At 39.7% G+C, this 17,866-nt stretch overlaps 1 protein-coding gene across 3 annotated transcripts in view; it reads left to right on the top strand.

Moving 5' to 3' along the window:
* The first annotated feature begins 8,940 nt into the window (after window positions 1–8,940).
* Window positions 8,941–17,866, top strand: part of lrfn5a (leucine rich repeat and fibronectin type III domain containing 5a) — a 128,992-nt gene continuing 120,066 nt past the window's right edge. For all 3 annotated transcript variants that reach the window (XM_039786772.1, XM_039786770.1, XM_039786771.1), the window contains exon 1: window positions 8,941–9,971. The gene's annotated coding sequence lies outside the window, so the exon portion shown is untranslated. The remainder of the gene's footprint in view (window positions 9,972–17,866) is intronic.

Here is a 17,866-nt window from a genome sequence, read left to right as displayed (position 1 = left end):
TTACCTTGTCTCTCTCACCCTTCTTTCTCTCTGGAAATGTGAATGTTTTGGGGCTTACAATGTGCTGGCCTCTCCCCCATAAGCCTCTTTGAGAAACTCTAAATGTGTTGCTCATATCACAGCATAGAAGCTGAGTTTATTAGTAATGCCAGCCTTGTTGTTGTTCGGCGCCGAACGAATAAGAGGCTTGCAGTGGAGGCTTATCTGTCAGGGTGCACGCACACACAAGAACAGTCACACAGCACAATACAGGAGCACACAATCAATACAAAAAAGGCAAATATGTCTCCACACACAAAAAGCCCATGTGAGCATGCATGTAAGCACAGATAGTAACACGTATGACGCACATATAACACACTCATAAACATACATACACACAAGCTCTCTTTGGTCATGCTGAAGTGTAAACAAGTAAAAGATGGTTTCAGAGTGATTGTGGCCTTGTCTTGTTAGGTGCTGCATGAATAAGAGGCTTGCAGTGAAGGCTTATCTGTTTGGCAGTGCACACACACACACACACACACACACACACACACACACACACACACACACACACACACACACACACACACACACACACACACACACACACACACACACACACTCACTATCTACACACTGTTGGGAGCCTTATCTGAGTTAGGTTAGATAACATTGAGAGGCAGAGAGTAAGGAGCATGCACCTGGCTTAGGAAACTACTCACACAGTCAAAGACAAACACACACACACACACACACACACACACACACACACACATGCACAGTGCCTTAGGTTACAGAGCAGATGTTACGACCTGAAGCAAAGTCACAGGACAAAGCGAAGATGACTAACAACGCTGTTTGCCTGGCGGTATGTATGAACAGAGAAAGGCATATGGCAGAGCTGACTGATAATGACAGGACTGTTTAGAGAGAAATGCATCACGGCACGCTCAGGTGAAAGCAATTGGTTTACAAAACTGGCAGCAGTGAAAGCTCAATCAGTCAACTTCAATTGGTTACTATAAAAATAAAATGACATAATATAATCTAGGTTTGCTCATGCTACATTTGAAACTGTGTTTAAGTAGAACTGAAATTAAATTAGATTTTTGCTAAGCAGTCCGTGTATCGTAGGTGTTTGTTTTTCGCCTTACGTACTTATTTGGTCAAATTGTATATGCAGAAAAAAGAAATCTAAGTTTGAATTGATTTTCAGCAGTGATAGTGCCCCCTTTATTAGTGTTCTCCAGGGTACTGACTGATACTGTCAGTACTGGTCATTTGATTTGTGTGAAGATTTTGTGTGGGTGAAAAGTAGTTTGTACTTTACTCTGATTTCCAGTACTAAAAGTCAAATTAATTTTCCATAGACAATGTTAGGTGCCACATTCGTCAGTCAATTCCTGCCATGAGAAACTTTGACCCAGAAGCCTAAAGCTTAGATACTGTTTCCACAAATATATCCAAAAACATGGAAATAAAATGGAAAAATACAGCATGCACAATAGCTGGATAGTTTGTATTTCCTTATAAAAAAAATGAGGAGACTTCAAATTTCAGTTTGACTTAAAAGTGTGATATTTTTATTTAAAATGAGTGCTTTATGATGTAGGCTTTTGGCTAAGAAGCTGCAAAGATAACGGCAAGGCCCTGCCTTATTGTGTGTGTGTGTGTGTGTGTGTGTGTGTGTGTGTGTGTGTGTGTGTGTGTGTGTGAGAGTGAGTGTGTGTGGGTGGGTGGTGTGTGTGTGTGTGTGTGTGGGGGGGTACATGCTTTAGCATGGAGAGAAAGTGTTTCTCAGCCTTATTATTTTAGAACAAAGCTGACTGTGTCAGAGCTGTCAAAACGTTGGCTGCTAATGAACCTCATACTGTATCTGTAGATGCTTCATGCACTATAAATGACTCAACAGCATAAAAGGCCAACTTTAATGTTTAAGTACTTCACCAGTGGAGGAATTTGTTCCATATGGTTGCAGCTTAACAGATAAAAGATTTATTTGATTTGATGTTGTTTCTGTCAATACCTGAACATAACAATGTCCATACTATAGTCAGAGGTCATAATGTCTGTTCTAAAGAGGTTTGTGTTAGCCTCTATTATTCACTGGCTCCAACTGTTTTCACCACTTGAAGACACACACTGCCGTATTGGCTGATAAACATATTTTACCAATACAGTCAGTGCTCTACCTGCAAATCCTTTTAAATTATTCACCATATGGTTATAAGGCTGTGACCGAGTTATTATTTTGTCTTCTATGGGGTAATGCTTGCATCATATAACTCAACGTATTGTCAGTAAAAGTGTTAGCTTCGAGCAACTGAGCAAATGATCTACTATTGTAGACACAGTGATAACAGTAGAACACAATAGTGTTCCTGGACAGCTGTAGGGTGCAGTTCTCTCTTACACCAAGACGTTTGGTAATTTGTAAGTTTCAGTTTAGTGCTGTGCTGTCTGTTTCAAGTCATTCATTCTTGAAAAGCACCAGTGCACTGTTGACGTGTTTCTAGTGCTGTCCATGGTGCTGAACAGTTCTTATCTGGCAGTCTAAAATGAATGTGCAGCACATTTTGTAAAACCTCAGTCCTTCTTTGCACAGCAGATCTCTCTGCTGGCATATTGTCCAAGATGCTTAAATTACTTCTAGTTTTAGTTGCTATGCAGAATTTAATGAGGGTGAACTCTCATTAACTTGAGTTCCACAACAGGATCAAATAAGGCCAGTGAGTGATTACTTATTAGTCTGGCTTCCGTGTTAATAATGTGCAGTTTCGCCTAAAAATGTCACAGTTTATTTGTTTTCGGTGTTTTTGGTAACTATCAGAATATTTAATGATAACAAATATTTTCAGTATTCCTAACAGTTATGTACTACCATGAAAGCATTATGGCTACAGACTAGAATGAAACTATGTAATCAGAGGGACCCTAAAGGAAAATTTCAGAATAAAAGGGTTTTTATTTCTTCCATTTCCGCTCACCATATGCTGAGTTGTATGCATGAGATGATCATATAATCGATATATACGTTGACCGCAGTGATGAAGCCAAATCTTCAAGCCTCATCATTACATGTAACATTTGGTCGATTCGGTGATATTCAAAGGGATACTTCTCTTATTACAGCAAACCTTTGGATAACTCCCAATCTTAGGATTTACGTGATTAAGACTAAGATGATCCCAAAATCCATTTTATAAACCCTGTTATTTTAAGTGGCGTTTCCCCAAAGCATCTTAACTTGTAACGAGCGCTTCTAACCCACTTGTAGGAGGTAGGAACCAAAAACTACATGTTTGATAAACTGACAGTTTATGCCTTCATCTTCCTCCTCTACCTGTGTTTCACCTAATGTAGTCATCTCTCCTGGCTGATATGCCACTTTCCTAATATTCTGTTTCAGTTTCCAATTTTTTTTCCTTTTTTTGGTGCACATATGCTATTTTTAATACAGAAATTATGACAGAATGACATACAAACCAGATTACATGCATATTCATTAAACTTATAGAAACTGTCACTGCTTGATTTGTAATGCGTGCTTAAGAGAAACAACTGCCTGGAGGAGCAACTAAATTGATCAAAGTGTACTCTCTTAAACTGACTTCCACCCAGTTACATGAATCATAAAAGACAGTAAGCTGATAGCTGTTGGCTGTTGACTTCACCTTATGCTTCAGTATCATACTGAGAGACTGTCCTTCCCTAAAAAAAAACACCCCACAGGTCATTGGCACAAGCAGCTCTTATGAACCATATTTATGTTCATAGTGGCCGTAGTAATAATGACGGGAGCAAAAAAGGAAGTCAGATGACGTAGTATAAAGAGCGACAAGGTCAGCATAGAGAGCTCGGGATGGATGGATGGATGGGTCAAACATACACAGGACTTTTACCCAGGAGACTGCTGTTTGTGTCCAGTGTGCAACCAAAAGTCAACTTTGACTTATTTGAACTTTAGTTCAAACTTAAGTTAAGTTTAGTGAACTTGTAAGTTAAGTTGCGTACGTAACATAAACATGTCACGTTCTACATCACGTATACTACTAAGAACTATGTCACCTACTTACTTACATAAGTTAAGTTAAGTTATGTAACAAATGTACATATTTGAATACAAAATATTATCTTTTCCTAAACATAACCGAGTAGTTTTGCTGCCTAAACCTGACCAAACTGCAACGTTAACCACATGTGATCATTACGTTTGGTTACGAGGATGTGTTGATCTGCTGCCACCGCTAGGGACACTTGTTTAGGAAATGCTCCTCTGGGTTGTATTAGAGGGTAGGAACAAACAACCTATTTGGTCTTATGGGTTAGAGGACTTGTTTCATACTGAACTATTCAAATATAAAATGTTTCTATTGTGTGGTTTACTTTGTGAGTTCTGTACTTTCAATATAATAGCTAATATAAGCTACAATGATATCAAGTGAAAGATTCATGTATGTGTTATAATATATGCAGTCCAAAACTGCTACTATCAATTATTGAATTCATTTTAGTGAATGTAAAGCACTAATACAACAGTTGATCTCCACTGGTGTTTAATGGGTCAGGTCTTTAGCTTACTGAATAGCTGGAAGGGGATATCTACTGAGGCCAGTATTGTTTCCCTGAACATTTCAGAACAATTAGATGCCCTTAATGTTATATCAGAGGCCATTACACCCCAACGAAGGAAAAATGAATGTGTAGGTAAGAGACGCAATGGAAATATTCCTGGATTGAGGGTTTAAGGCATTGCTGAATGTGTACTTTCCTGACCGCTCATCTGTGTGCAAAAAGGATTTCAGCCAATATGACCTGCTGCCGTCTGCAATAGCCATAACAGCTAATCAATAGTCTGATCCATGGTGACAGAAGGCTGAAGCTTCAGCAGCTTATGCTGATACTGACAGTGCCTTTGTGCTCCCATCTTCAGCTTTAGCATCAGTGGATAGAGTTATGACACAAACACGACCGGGGTTTGGGATTTTATAGCTTCAGTGGCAGCCAATTCTATGAGAATAGTGTCTGACCCAATCAAATGCTGGCAAGTGAAGATGATTTAAAATATCAGCTCTAAAGAGTCTGGGTTGACAACTGCAATTGTTTCATAACATGTCCAGTCAATATTGGTAAAGCTTTATAAGATCCATCATGATGTTATAAAAGGTGAAGAATGTTCTAAAAGGCTGATATGTTGAAGCAAATGCCTTGCAATGATAAAATTGTAGAAAGTTTTCACAACTTTACAGTACATCAAACCTCATCTTGAATTGGTTACTGGATGTCTACCTTTCTGCTCACTGATTCAAGTCTCACTGAGGGGTTTCTACCCAACCATCCAATTATTTCAGTCTTACCGCTGTTTCCAACATGGTCCCCAGATGATCAGACAATCAATGCACTGATCAGCACCACTGGAAGCCTACAGTTTTAGTGGCTTAGTGTATCAAGAGCATTCGTCAGTGACTGGTTGTGACACTGTGCTTGTTAAGGACAAACCCCTTGTTATAAATCTTATAAAATGTAGGTTTGAATGATTTTAGGTTTTTCAGAGAGGACATCATTTTCAACAAATCTCTAGTGATCTATTTGTGAAACCAAGACACCATTGCAAGGATCTCTTTCCACTGAAATAGGGGTACATTCTAGAAAACTAGGGTTTGAGGATTAAGTATGTGCTGAGAGTCTACTTTAAAGTCAGCTATTATCTGGAGAGGAATCTTGTGAGCCATGTCTGTCCCATACATTTCCCTCTAACAGATTGCTCCATATGTGTGAACAGAATTCAAAGGGATAAACTCCTGGTATATATATTTCACAGATCTAAACTGATTTGTTGAAGCTCCTTGAAATACCATAGGTGAATTCTGACTTAGGATAAACTGACAACAGTATCCAGTAACCAATAATCATAGTCCCTATTTTTCCAGACCATCTGGTGGCACTAGATGAAAAGTAAGGGGAGCACCAAAAGTCAGTATAGGATGCATGCCTCTGGCATGTCTGTACAAAATGTCATTAAACTGAATGACTGACTGACAGTTGGTCTCAATGGATGGAGACTGGGATAAAGCCTGCCATTGACCATTCTTCTCTCACCTTCCTTGTATATGCTTTTATTTTGCAAGGGCACTGTTGATTGGGATTGGTTTGGTCACTTTTTTCTATGGCACTGTAAAACAATAAAACAAAATAAAAATAAAAAAGCATGTATTCCTCCCAAATGTCCCTTAACCATAATGAATTGGTATTTCAGGATTGATTATATCATTGTATTGAGACACAACTTGAAAAAAATGATTTGGCTTTAAATTGTTAACCAATTGTCCATTGTCCACATTCGTGATTGCTTAGCTAACAAATGATTCGTGATTTCAGTAGGGAGCTACCCTATCAGCCACCTGACGATGTCTCATTGACTTTAACAGCTGTTAAGAGCTAATCTATAAACTGATTGGCAGCAGCAATAGCCTGAAGGTTATTAGCCCAGGTTTATTGTCAAGACCAATCTTTCTGTGGTGCTGAGGTAACACTGGCCACATGCAGAACTACATTTAGCTTAAGTAAGGCCACATGTTTACAGAGAAATGATAAGATGAAAGTTAAAAAAAAATAGTAATGAGAAATCCATTATTCATGCTGTTCCCCAACTTGCTATCATGGACCAAAACATATCAAAATGAATCAATCCCATCAAAATACCACTTATCACAATTTTATTTAAGAGCCTTAAGCTGCTCCAGAATAATATATGCATTTTATTTATAGTGCATTTGATTGCTGTTGTCAGTCACTCTGCTGTGTTGTTTTTGTTTTGTTGAATTATTGATTGGCTGGTGATGAACAGGCAGCTTACCAAAACTTTAAAGATTAATGCAACACTATGAGGGAATTCATCGGTCTGTGCTATCCCGTTACTGACAAAAGAAAGGTTTACAATCACAAACAATAATTGTAAAGAGATCCAAATAATAATGAACCACAAATGTATTTCACTTTTTTAATTTTATGAGTTAGTGATTCAAAAGTGCTCTCTGCCAGCAACATCCTGCTTCAAATTTGAATGTATATGCGAAGCACTAGGATTATAGCTATTTCCTTAGCTAGGAGACATTTGTTTACTTTACCTTCCTGAACCAGGGACCCAAACCATAGACCAGTCTCAGCTTTAACAGACCACTAGTCAGGCTTATCAGTGGCCTGCAGAAACCCCACATCTCCATTTTTGTCTTTTATGGCACTGAGAGCTGAACCTCAAATGTTAGCAGATGGATCAGCTCAATAAACCCCTATGAAGTCTTGAATCTGACATTGGATGCAACCTTAACATAAAAAATCCACCTTTAAAAAAAACTAACAAATAGAATTATCAGACCATCAAACCATAATTTGCATTTCTTTAAATCGTTGCCTTTCATTATCATTAAAAAATGATTTAATATGAGTATCACACATTGCAATACCTATTTGGAGGCACATTATGTTGTTAATTGCAAAGCTGCCAATGGAAAATCATAATGAAAACCTTCTTAATTGAAAACAAAATAAAATAGTCTGTTGTATCTCTCTTTTTAGCCATGTTGCCCTGAAGATGAAGCCCACTCACAAACTGTATGAATGTATTCCTAAATGTCCCTCCTCATCTCTTGGGTCTCCTCTGCCCTTTATACCATTTACAATGTTCTCTATAACAGCAGAGAGAGAGAGAGGGAGAGAGAGAGAGAGAGAGAGAGAGAGAGAGAGAGAGAGAGAGAGAGAGAGAGACATTCTTCTAGACTTCATCCTCTTTTACACAGAGAAACGCGTTCTCAAAAGCCAGAGTAGAAATGGTTGAGAGGGAAGTTAATATATAGCCTGTCTGGTTTTACGGTGGTGTACAGTTCCAAATGGGCCAGAAAAGGATGGCAGCCGCACTTTATTTTCAATTTCTCACACGCTCTAGTTTTATCGACGGTGTGCGAAATGAATGACAAACAGGGACTGCACAAAGAAGACTCCAAGCACACTCTCTGACAAATGATAGGATCATTAATTTATGTCTCCATTCCAAAAGCTGTTTTGTATGAGTTAAATGTGAGCCCGCATGCACAGTCCAGCTGAACACGCAGGGTGTAGGCTGCCACAGAGCCCAATACGGGGAGAGGGTTTTCAACAACTTCCATGCAGCAAGCTTAAAGTTGCGTCAAGCGCGACAGGGTTATCAAGGTGCAGTCCGGAAATATGTCGATGTTTGCTTCAAAATAAAGGCATGCGTAGGTATTCGAGTTTATGAAAGACCTACATTTTTTCTCTGTCTTGCTTGCTCGTTTTTTCTCTCTCTTTTATTGATGATACATCAAAGCAAGGCCTATGGGCAACTTGAATGGATCATATTCTATAAAAAAGGTGATCCCTGTAGGTGATAGTTTAATACAATTACTTAATGATCTAAGTCTTTTTTTTTTGAGTAATGTTGGTGACATGATTACTACAGTAGATCTATGAACTGCCTTGACATCAGGTGTTTGACCAGAGGGTTTTATTTGTATAAGCTATATCACTTGACCAGGTGCATAGCCTTATGCTGCATGTGGAACCAGAGTAAACCCTTAAGCAAGGTATGTAAGGAATAGCATCAGAGCCCAATATACACTTTTGAAAAAAGTCAAACTTGTTTTTGACATAGAATCAAGTGGTTCTACGATTAGGTTATATACAATTCATTTGTAGTATTTGCATTGTAGTGGTGCATGTTCCTCAACATATTTGCAATTGATCACATTCCCACATACCATAGCCTGGGCTTGGGGCTCCCTTAAGGTGACCAATCATGTGCACCCTGGTGTGACATTAGTGCAAATATAATGCATGATTATAGATAAGTGGTGACCAATATATGGGTTTTATTTTGAAAACTGCTTCAGGAAGTCTTACTCCTTGATTTTATCAAACCTGACAGATGTCATGCCGGCTGCGCTATACGGATTAACGGTGCGGGAGAAGCGACCGGTGCGGAGGATTGAGGATCAGCGGGACTGTGCCGTTAAGATTTCGGTGTAAATGACCGGAAGACAGCTTTTCTGAGACGTTACCTGGTCTTTATTTAATTGTATTCAAATATATTCTATTCTGTTATTTTCTTTTCTATTCAATCTACTCCAGACTGCAGAGGAGACGCACAGAGTCGAGTTAACAGAGGGTGAACGACGTAAGCAGGGACTCAGAGACAGAGAGAGAGAGAGAGAGAGGGAGAGAGAGAGGGAGAGAGAGAGAAAGAGAGAGCGAGAGAGAGGGAGAAGGAGGAAGAGCGAGAAGCTCGCGACTGTGAAGTTAATATCCAAAAATCCGTCATTGCAAAGGTGTAACGTCTCCAACAAAGCAGGACAGCTACTACTGTGGATTTTTAGAAATGTTTGAGAAACTCTGCCTAACCCGCCGAAATGTTTTACTGGAATAATTAGACTTTTCCGCCCTTTTGCCTGGGATATTTTTCCTTGTGGTGGAATTCGTCCTGTTTCACCTGCACGAGGACAGCGACCGGTGGGAAAGGAGGAGGGAGAGGAGGCACCGCCGAGAAGAAGAGGAGAAAAAGATAAGAAAAGAGGCGGTTGAAGGGGAGGGGGGAATCATTTCAGTTTCTTTCGGATGGGATTCTTCCCTCACCCCGCGGATGGAGGGATGAAACCGGGAGAAAAAAGACGGGGAGAGAGAGAAAGAGAGAGGAGGGAGAAGAGGAGGATGTAGTCAGGCGTTGTGAGAATACAAAACGGACGCACCCCTCTGGAAGACAGGATTGAACTCTAAACCTATACGGAATTTACAGCCACCCAAAGGATATTACACATATTTACCTCGATATATACATATGTGGGGCATATTCTCTTACCTGGAACCTATCTGTGTGGAGTTACAACAAGAATCACCACAACCGTTCAAAGGATGGGATTTGAAAAGATAATTGCGCCCTGACACCCAGTGAACGAAGGGACCGTAACATCCGGAAAGAGGTAAAGTTTAAACTCATTATTATTTCATTTATACGTGCAAAATAACGGCTCGGTTTTCTTCTCCCCCTGTCTGTCTATGTTTGTCTCTCTCTTTCTTCTAATTCTTTCTTTCTGACTGCGTCTATTGGAGCAGAGGAATGGTGGTTGAAAATGGGTAGAGAAGGGACAGAGGTACAATTATTTCTGGATTTCCTTGTAGACATTTAGTCTGGATGATGAAATAGGGCGGGAGGGAGGCAGAGACAGGGTGTATTTGGATAGCGTGAAGGTGCTTCTCTTTATTGGAAAACCAGCACTGAAAACATTGCAAGGTCAAAATTTAGCTCAAGTGTAAGTTATAGAAGGTGTGTGTGTGTGTGTGTGTGTGTGTGTGTGTGTGTGTGTGTGTGTGTGTGTGTGTGTGTGTGTGTGTGTGTGTGTGTGTGTGTGTGTGTGTGTGTGTGTGTGTGTGTGTGTGTGTGTGTGTGTGTGTGTGTGTGAGAGAGTGTATATGTGTGTGTGTGTGTGTGTGTGTGTGTGGGCGCCCTCGCGCCTGAGACCGTGGTTGGTGGACCCAGACGTAGGCTAGTTTCAGTAGGCTACATTTCAGCAGCTCTGCCCCCAGTTCGGTGTGTGTGTGTGTGTGTGTGTGTGTGTGTGTGTGTGTGTGTGTGTGTGTGTGTGTGTGTGTGTGTGTGTGTGTGTGTGTGTGTACGCGCGTGCTCTCACGCAGAAGGACCAGATAGAAAGATAACTTGTGTGCGCGCGCGGTGTGTCTTCAGCATTGGTACAGCCACTTAAATGTTCATGTAGGCTATAGGATCTTTTTAGCGGACTTCAAGATAGCTAAGGTACACAGGCACGGAACACACACTGCACCTGTACTCATTTGCGATAGACTATTATCGCATTATCCGCAAACATAGCCTATAAGGTGCATGTTTCTGTGCGTGCGCGTGCACAACTGAACCCTAGCCCCATACCTTGTTGGCACAAAGCTAGATGATGATGAAGCTTTCGCGTTATATATCCGCTTGCGCGTGCGTGCGTGTGCGTATGTGTGTGTGTGTGTGTTTTGAGTGTCCATGTAAGTCTCAAGTCACTGTCAGTTTCAAATGATGACAGATGCGTGTGCGCGTCCTGACATACAATACTGGATATGTGACACCAGTGAACGGAATAGGATCCAGCACATTGCAGTTCAATTGGACTTTACTCTTGTAAAAAGACAACAAACTGGTGCTTTCTAGTGTATTTCAGCCAGTGTTAGTCATGTTATCAACATTCACCTACACAGTATGTGTGTAATTTGCTATTAATAATCATGTGCATACTCAAATGTTGTAGTAAAACATATTACTCATAATTTGTGGTTTTCATTTCAAATGGGTTTGTGTGCTTTGAAAGACTGGTATTTTGTTCTCATGTGCTGTTCTATCTGGTCTCTTTGTGTTAGTGAAAGCATACTGCTATATTACCCCTATACTGTATGTGAACTTGATTGTCTCTGCCTAGTTTATATGGCCAAACATTTCAAAAGGGATCTTACTTTACTGTATATACTGTACATCAATATGCAATGGTTGGAAGGTTTGATATTGCTTCCAGCCCACAGAATGAAATTGTATCCTCCAAAAATCGTATTGATTCTTTGTTTTATGAATTTGGATTTTAAGTTTTAAATTCTTCTTCAACGTTTTGCTGGGGCATATTGTTTCTGGGGATATAATACATGAAACATAGCAAGGGCTTAAGAAACATGCCACCCATCCCAATGAATGAAATAAAAAAAAATTTGCGGGATATGGTAGAATGTTGTCTGTCTACGTATGATTAGGCCTGTCACGATAAAAAATTTTGCTGGATGATAAATTGTCCCAAAAAGTATTGCAATAAACGACAATATTGTCGTTCGGAGACCATTTTCATCTAATAGAATGATAATGGCACAATAATGCAAGTACACCTTTTCAGAGATCAATAAACTTTTATTTCTAAAGAATATTTAACACTGGAACTAGAAGACATTTTAAATATCCACAATAAATGAACAGAACAACCAAAAACAATAAATAAAATGGACTCTCAGTCTGTGTTAACAAAAAATGCACTGGAATACAAACCAAACACAATCAAAAACAGTAAATTAAATGGAAATGTTTCCAGCGGAGATAATTTCCATTTAAAAATTATCGAGCTCATTTTTATTTATCATGCGATTAATTGATTTATTGCATATTGCGACAGGCCTATATATGATATTGCTGACTCTGTGAACTGACTTTACCGACTGTGCTGTCCCAAGTCCATTGACCGTGTATGTGACTTGAGAAGGTATTTGGAAATGAATAATGACTGTATGCACTATCACAGTCTTCCGTCAAATCTAATACCACCTTAAAACGTGTGTTCCTGAGTACCTGCACTGAAAAGAATGACATCTACTTTTATACCAGTGGACATCAAAGTGGGTTCTGTTGGTACAGGTAATTGCAAAGAGTTCTGTGGGGACCTCAGCAAATGAGAAGTTATTCAATTCAATCATTATTGAAAGTGCAGTAAATCAGTATAAACTATCTCAAATTACAAATAACCATTCCAATCAAACCTTTTCCCAATGAGGGTCCATTGAGTTTAAAGTGTCTCTAATTTAGGACTGTGGCATGATGATTGTTTTTATTCCTTCCTATTTTTTTCTGGATTGGCGTTGCATCGGTTTGTACCGGCACAGTGGCTCGCATTCATTGATCAATGCCATAAATTTATGCACACGAGCCACTCATGCTGGTGTTAATGGCCCGTGGATATGGAGGCATTATGCAAATGAATCCCTGGCTCTAGAAAAAGAGTGTGGGTGACTGAGCGAGGGAGAGAAACTGGTGCTTTTCAGTCCATTTTAGTTGTGTTTAGCCTCCTATTTATGTCTAAAAGGAGTGGTTTGCTGTGTCATTAGGTTCAGGATGAATGGCAATGCATTTGTGTTACATATTGTGTTTTGACTTCTTACCGGGAAATGTAAGAGAGGGAAGAAAAAAAGATTGTATTCTAAAGCTACTCCTGGCTTTCACATAGTTTTGAGATTTAATTTGCTGTAGTGGCATCTGTGCCAAATGAATAGCTTTTTAAGTGTACCGAACTTAGGGGTAAACATCTGGCCCACCGTATAACTGTCATATAATCATTGTACTGCTATTGATTATCAAGAAAGATCACTTCTTATTCCATAATGACATGTTTAGTTGAGTCAGAAGCAATATGTCTCGTATCTTCTGTTTTTTGTGTCTCTCATTATTTTTTGTGTCTCTCTTTCACCCCCACAACCCTCCAAAAAAGAAAAAAAATGTGTCTCTTATCAGGCAGTAGTAAAGGGGAGTAAAGAGGCTGTAAGGACTTTATTCTTTATAGGGGCGGGGGGGGGGGGGGACCTGTCTTTCTTCTTGCCCTTTGTTTATCTCTCTCTCTCTCTCTCTCTCTCTCTCTCTACTCTCTGTTTAGCTATCTGACAGAGGGGTGCAGGATCCTGTGGAGTGGGTGGTGGAGCTCTAATTCAATTTATTCTACTGCTCAGAGAGAGAGAGAGAGAGAGAGAGAGAGAGAGAGAGAGACTACAGATGTTAAGGAACATTTCCTACAGTGGAGAGGCAGGCCTCATAGGAAGCTGGCCTGATGCTGTGACATCTGAATTGATCCTGCACGTTATGTGTGTGTGTGTCTCTGTGTGTGAGTGTGTGGTCATTATCAACTAAAACAATATGTCTTTAAAATGCTGTCAGTGAGTTGGAAAGGGAGAAAACAAAGACAAATCATCTTTTATTCCTCCAGTGCTCACTCCACTATCAGCTGAAACACATATGATTGACAACTCAGACTGACCATTTCAGATGACCTTAACTGAAGAAATGTCCATGTCCAAGTTATCATTACTTTCCAAGGTTTTAGAAAGAATATTGTTGGGAAATTAGTTCTAATATGACCAGAACTGACAGTTTGACACTTCCAATGTGGTCACTAATGGTACCTCATGAACAGCAAATGCAGGCAAAACCTCAGCGTAGGTTAGCGTGGTGTTTTTCGACAACACCAACTATGGTTGGGCAATCCAACGATAAATACATTTGTCAATCATCTGAGATTTTGCCACACCATTTACACCATTGTAACTCTCTTTTTTTATATCTCTGCGGGTAATAGGCCATTTTTATTTTTGCTACAATGGGAATGACTAGGGTTGGGTACCGAAACCCGGTGCTAATATGGCACCGGGTGCCTAAACGACCGGTATCTACCGGACCGAATAGCAACGTGAATTTTGGTGCCTCATTTCTGTACCACTTAAATGCCTGTGCTGCCCTCTGATGCTCCGAAATGGACGTTAGAGGCAACTGAAGCATTGCTGCACGTGACATTAGATAACATTACGCTTAAAAGCAGGTAACATTAGCCTACCGTTAGCTAGTAGCTGGATTAAACATTAAATTGCTGACAGCTAACGTTAAACGGTGTAAAGTGTGACTGTTTTTCCCTGTAGAGGATTCCAACACCGGGACGTAACAGTCTGACAGCAGCTGCTGTTGTCGGAAAAACAACACAGACGGTGTGTTCACTTGAAACTGGTAGCCTAAGCTTCGTGGTGCATTCAAAGTTATTGTAAAATACCTTTTCCCCATCTGGTGGTCGTTTAACAGCAATATACTGGTGAAATAATTTATTTATTATTACATTATTAATAAATCATTTAATTTTGACCATATGGCATTACCAATAAACAAGCTGTTCTTTAAAGGTCCCATGGCATGAAAATTTCACTTTATGAGGTTTTTTAACATTAATATGAGTTCCCCCAGCCTGCCTATGGTCCCCCAGTGGCTAGAAATGGCGAGCCCTGTGATGTCATAAATCCTTATGATGTCATAAGGAGCAAGGTTACCTCCCCTTTCTCTGCTTTGCCCGCCAGGAGAATTTGGCCCACCCATGAGAGAGAGACATCATAGCTTGCAAACAAGCAAAGTGGCAGTTGGTCAAGGCCACACCCCCACCCTCCACCTTGCCCCCCTCTCTTCTCCTCAATAGCATTTAAAGCTACAGACTAAGGAAAGCTCATTGTGGGACTGGCTCTAGTGGCTGTAATTCTGCACCAAAGCAGAAAGAGACTTCAGATACAGTATTAGGGGACCACTAAGGCCTATATAAAAGCATCCAAAAAGCAGCATGTCATGGGACCTTTAATGTCGCAGACTCTCGTTTTGTGCTCTTCTTTTTTTATTTTTACTTTTTTCAACTTCAGGTTCAGGCGCCGGCACCATTTTAAAAGTATCGCTTTAGCACCCGTATCAGAAAAAAAACAACCCACAATACCCAACCCCAGGTATGAGGTACCTTGATTTGACAGGTGTTTAATTTGCTGGATTATCCAAAAACAGACATTCCTTTCTGGTTGTTTTATCCATTAATAATCTCTCAATTGAATTTTCAGAAAATGTACTATATTTCTATCAAGATGCATATTGACATACATAGTGTGCTAGCTCATTTTATCCATATTGCTCACGCCGTAGGCTACTCACTAACCGCATGTCTATTACGGGGTCAGCTTCACTGTGTCTGCCCTTGTCTGCCTCTCAAATCGAACTTGCTCAGTTAAAAGAGGAAATTCCACATCATCTGTTTACAACTTGTGAAATTCAGCAGCCTCAGCGTATACATTGCTAACGTTTAATCCTTTACATTTCATCAACAATGTTACACAAGGTAGCGTTAAAGGCATTTGACGTAACATAAAAATATAAACAATATATTCCTTTGTTGACATACAGAAAGTGTGTTGTTGTGTGAAAGTAGTGCTGTGTTGGCACCGCTGATAAAACACAGTAACTCCAAATAAATAGCCTTTGCCAAGGCAGGATTAGTCTTTGGCTGGCTGGTAGTTCTAGTTAAGTCCCTGCTTAAAATCCATTAATAAGTAATTAATTACATTGGAATAGATCTGTGTGTTGTTGTTTATGTTTGTGTGGCATTTTCTTGAAAATTCAGCTCATCTGCTGTGTAACTGCAGTGGCAACAATCATTTTTGTAAAACATGCTAAATACATGGAATTTGAAGTGGTTTGTGGTTTGATTTTTTCACCCACATGATCACCCGACACTACCCCTCCTCTCATCACACACCTGCTGCTTCAAAATCACCTGTGATGTGTCTGACACTTGATCCTGTATGAAAGTGTATGATGTTGTGAGCATGAGAAGTTCTTGACATGACAGATGTGAGAGATGTTGGGAGATATTGAGCTGTGTTAAGGACGCATAACCGGGGGGTTGAACGTGATGCAATACAGACAGGCTTCTGGCTTATTGCCTACAATCCCACTGCCTCATTCTGTCTCTGTCTATACATCAAGTAATTGACAAGCATGAGTAAAGTGTATTCAGAGCTCATAAACTATACAGCCATGTCAACCTCTGTCACATGAACAAACATTAAGAATCAAAAAAAGGAAGAACTTCACTATTGTATAGCGTTGTCAGATCTGTCCCAGGATGGACTCAAATGCACGACTCAACAGGCAGCTTGCTTCACAAGATGTATTGTATAAGTACAAGTACAATTTAAGCAACAGTGTCCAAATCCTAAAACAAGAGCTTATCCAAAGAACAGGCAGAGTTCAAAAGCACTAGGCTAAGGTATTCAAAATCGCTAGACAAAGGCAGATTCAAAAAACAGGCAAGGGTCTTACTGTAACTTAGAAACAGAAGGAAGGAATGCTGTCACTGGGGTACAAAACGATCTGGCAACTAAGGCTAGTGAGAGGGGTGTATATATATATATATATATATATATATATATATATATATATATATATATACTAAGGGAGACGGGGAGACAATTAGCCATAGGTGAAACACATTAGGGCAGGGCAGGTGATCACACAGGCGGGAAAGCAGATAAAGGCCGGAAATTATGCGAGCTGAAACATGACACAGTGTGAGTTTCAAAATAAAATAGGAAGTGACAAATATTGACTAGAAAATGAAAACATGACCTCATTGCTGACTCGGGACATGTCATGTATTTTAAATCAACCATTACCAACCTTTTGACTTGTGACCCCTTACAACAAAGCTCTATCTATTTGGACACCTCTTCACAGATTAGCAATTAGCAATTTCTAGAGATAATAACCGCATTAACCAAAGGGTGATTACTTCTTCTAAGACTGTTTTAGGTCAAATGGCCCAGACATTAAAAATAAAAAGCAAAGATTAGGGGGAAACCTCAACAAATTAACTCTCCTTTTGTCTTTCATAAATATGTTTATATTTTCTGCTCACCTATCTCTTTAGTCATCTCACAACCCCTTAGATTTATCTTGTATCCCTTTTGGTGGACCCCTGTTTAAGTCATTGCACGTATGTGTACATATGTGTGTGTACAATGAACAGTTTCAAATTCAAGCTAGGAAAAATGTAAAACAAAAATGCTATTTTACGCTGAGGGTTATTCTATGATGTTTCTTTATGTTTTCATAAAACTCAGAACTGATAGGTAATCCTGACACTGTCTAATAGCTCCATAATTATTAATTATATTCTTTTGTATGGAGAAAGGCATGGATGCTGCTTCGAGCGGTGGCTATCTCTGCACTCATTAGGCTGGATTAGGCTTTCACTTTTTCTGCTGTAGGATACGGAGCAGCTTTCATGGTCAGTGGATGTTCTATGTTGTGTTTTATTTTATGTTCATGCCATTTGCTTTTACATTTGTTTGTCTTGTCCGATTGTAATTTTAACACAGAATAAATCCCAGTTCTGTCAGAGGCTGTCTACAAAAAGGGCCAAAGTCGACTCTTTTTCCTGAGGAGGCTGAGGTCCTTTAACATCTGCCGGACAATGCTGAGGATGTTCTATCAGTCTGTTGTGGC

Source organism: Perca fluviatilis, chromosome 20, assembly GCF_010015445.1.
Source record: "Perca fluviatilis chromosome 20, GENO_Pfluv_1.0, whole genome shotgun sequence".
In the NCBI taxonomy this organism is placed as follows: domain Eukaryota; kingdom Metazoa; phylum Chordata; class Actinopteri; order Perciformes; family Percidae; genus Perca; species Perca fluviatilis.
The sequence above is the reverse complement of the archived record's forward strand: the minus strand, read 5'-3'. Positions and strand labels throughout refer to the sequence as shown.